Genomic DNA, 3,830 nt, shown 5'->3' on the forward strand with positions numbered 1-3,830 from the left:
CCCTTTGCCTTAGCCTTTGGAACAGAAGCCGTGATCCCGATTGAACTCAAGCTCCTGTCGGTGCGAGTCGTGGCATTCAACGAGCAGCGTAATTCACAGGATCTCAAGGCCAACCTCGACTTTTTAGAAGAAAAATGGGAGACAGCTCAAGTTCGGATGGCAGCCTACAAGCGAAAAGTAGCCCGCTACTACAACTCCCGGGTCAAGAGCAAAGCCTTCAGAGTGGGGGACTTAGTACTTCGATGAGCCGCTGTTTCACAACCTCAGAACCAAAGAAAACTTGCCCCAAACTGGGAAGGCCCGTATGAAGTCAAGGACGTAGTCTGGCCCGGAACATACTATCTAAAAGAGCTCGGAGGAGCGGATCTTCCACGACCATGAAATTTGAAAAATTTATGAATGTATTATCGATAACTTTGCCTTAAATAAAAGTTTCATATTCGCATATCTTTTCTTTTGGTATGAGCTTATAACTACAGGGAGTAGCTCCTCCAGACAATCGAAACTAAGCATGTCAGGAACAAGAGGAGAACCTCATCCAGACACAAACGAAGGCTTGATTATTTAGAGACCGAATGGAGGGAGAGGCCCTCGCAATGACCCTTATGCACCCCCACAGCCGTGTTAGGAACAGGAGGAGAACCTCATCCTAACATGAGAAAAGTCGAAGGCCCAGTTATCAAGAGACCGGATGGGGGGAGAGGTCCTCGCAACGGCTCTTATGCGCCCCCACAGTCGTGTTAGAAACAGGAGGAGAACCTCATCCTAACATGAGCAAAGTCGAAGGCCCGATTATCAAGAGATCGGATGGGGGGAGAGGCCCTCGCAACGGCCTTTATGCACCCCCACAGCCATGTTATGAACAGGAGGAGAACCTCATCCTAACATGAGCAAAGTCGAAGGCCCGATTATTAAGAGACCGGATGGGGGGAGAGGCCCTTGCAACGGCCCTTATGCGCCTCCACAGCCATGTTATGAACAGGAGGAGAACCTCATCCTAACATGAGCAAGGTCGAAGGCTTGATTATTTAGAGATCGGATGGGGGAAGAGGCCCTTTCAACGGTCCTCATGTGCCCCCACAGTCCTGTTAGAAACAGGAGAAAAATCTTATCCTAACATGAGCTAAAATTGATTGTGTCAGGAATAGGAGGAGAACCTCATCCTGACACAAATGAAGATCTGATCGTTTAAGATTGGATGAGGGGAAGAGCCCCCTCAGCGGCTCCTCTACACCCCTACAATCCCGTTAGGAGCAAAGAGAACACCCTCACCCAAACATAAAAAAAAAAAGGGGAAGAGAAAAGAAAAAAGTGATGAGCTACATCAGAGATAAGGAAAAAATGAACCACATCTAAGACACAAGGGACCTCATCTCAACGAGGAAGAAAACCCTTGTCAAAAATCCTCAATCTCTAAGGGAGAACCCAACACTGACAGGAGAAAATAGACTTCCTCAAAGTAACGAGAAGTTCGGACCCCAAGCTCGAGCATCAGGAGGAAGCATCAAATTCGAATGGCCTCGAAAAGACCTTCGATCATGAACAAAAAGGGTGAATCAACATGGTGATGATCAGGAACCTTCAAATAACGTCGACATCGAATAAGACAAAAGACCATAGAAGCTCGGTAAATAACAACTCAAGGCAAGAATAGACAAGGTAATGAGAAAATTCTTTTTCATTTCATTAGTAAAGTATGCATTACAAAGCCTTTGAAGACCAAAAAAAAAATGGCAAGAAAAGAAAAGAATACATGGAACGAAAGGTAAAAGAAGCTCTAAGGAAGTTCGGCTTCTTCTGACTTCGAACTCTCGGTTCCAGCTATTATCAAGGATGGCCTCAAGTTCTCAACTTCTTCTTCTAGTTCCTTCTTTCTTAACAGCATCTTCTGATACATTTGGTGGAACCGCCGGCTTTCGCCCTTCGATTTTTGAAGCCTCTTCCTCAAAACTTCGGACTTCGCTTCAGCATCCTTGACCGCCTGCTGCTCATAGGTCAGTTGAATTTTCAGCTACTATAGTTCAGCCTTCTCCTACCCAAGGGCCACGGACAATTCTTCCATGGTCCCCCTCAAGGAGCGGAGCTTGTCAGAGCCTTGAACCGAAACAGCCTGGGCTCTCTTGAACAACTGCTTCTGAAGGCGAGCAACCTCGTCAGTCGACATCTTAAGCCTCCTTCTGTAGTCATCTACTTGCCTGCACCAGCCGACTCGGTAGGCGTTATAATTCACCTCGGCATCCTGTAGCTGCTTCTGGAGGTCGAAGAATTTCTTCGACCAATCCCGGTCATGGTCGGCCTGAGTTGTAAGCCAGGACGAACTCCCTTCCAATTGGTCGATCTTCTCCCGTGCGGCCGCCAGCTCGACCTCGAGAGAGCTGATCTTGGAGGCCTAAGCCCAAGATCGATCGCTTGCACATTTTTGGAGTTCCTCAAGTTCCTTCACGAAGTCGGCTTTCTTCCAGGTGTAGTCCATGAAGCCCTTTTTGTGGAGGTTCTGAAGGCAAGTAACCTCCACGGTGGCTTCCAAATGGCTCTTCCTCAGCCTGCAAAGTTCATCATCCATCTCCTTTGAATTCTTCATGAGGTGACGGACTTTCCTTCTCAGATCCCGGATCATTGACTTCAAAGGAATCCCCTGTGGTAGGAAAAGAGCTTCGGTAGGGCACTGTTATCGGAAAACAAGAGCGTCACAATGCAAATCATTGCAAGAAAGAGGAATCCGATTTCATTGATTGAATAATTCTTAAGTACAAGAGAAAAAAAAAAGTTGTAATAAAAGAAAAGTATAAAATTAGAGGTCTCAGACCTCTGGAGCAGAAGTGGAGGAGCTCGATGCCCCCGGAAGGTCGGTCGCGGCAGCTGCGACAGTTGAAGAGGTCCCGATTGGAAGGAGACCAGCAGCAGCCTCGAAAAGTCCGGCTTCATCATCGGATGCTTCATCCAAGAAGCCGAGATTGAGTTCGAAAAACTTTCTGACAACCTTCTCCTGGCAAAGCTCGAAGCCTTTGATGAAGGCTGCCTGGCCGAACTGGACTTTCAGATCCCTCATCTCGGAGGAGGTCTTGAACTCCTCCACTGCTTGGACCCTTGCCTCCGAGACTAGGGTCGGGATCTGCTCCTTCAGCTCGGAGACCTCGACCTCAGCCTTCTTTCTTTCCTCCTCCATGGCGGCCTTCAGATCTGTCGAGGTTTGTTCCTCCTTCTACAGCACCTCTTGGAGACTCGCGACTTCGGCGACCTTCTCCTTAAGGTGAGCAACCTCAGCCTGGTGACCTTCCTCCACCTGGGCTGCTTCCTTCTTGGCATTGTTCATCGCCTCAATGTTGGCGATGAGCTGGTATCTAATCTGTAAAAGCGGCCAGGGAGTCAATATAAAAGTTAAGGAATGAACTAAGTAAAAAAGCGAAAGGAAGGAAAAAGTAAATCAGCCTACCTCAAGAAAGGACCTCAGAGAGTTCCAAACCCGCTTCTCAGGATCGGCATGGACAATCCTGTGGACGACCTCGGGCAGAATGCACCCATCGATCAATCTCTTTATTAAATCCCTATTGTTGAAGGGATTCTCCCCCGAATCCTCTTCGGAGTCTTCGGCCCCCTCGATGGCAGTCCTACTGCTGCAGATCTTGCGGGCCAACATCTTCTTCCTTCTTCTCCTTTCGGCCCCCGGTGCCTCCTCGGGATGAGACTCTGGAGCGGGAACCTCGATCGGAGGGCTTCTCAAAGAAGCTCGGGGGACTGCGGGCTCAACGTCGGAGGGGGCATCAACGGCAATGGCTGCCTGGGCAGGCACGGTCGAGCTTGTCTCCTCAATCCTAGCCCTCTTCGTTGAC

The sequence above is a fragment of the Elaeis guineensis genome, chromosome 14 (genome assembly GCF_000442705.2).
Source record: "Elaeis guineensis isolate ETL-2024a chromosome 14, EG11, whole genome shotgun sequence".
Classification (NCBI taxonomy): domain Eukaryota; kingdom Viridiplantae; phylum Streptophyta; class Magnoliopsida; order Arecales; family Arecaceae; genus Elaeis; species Elaeis guineensis.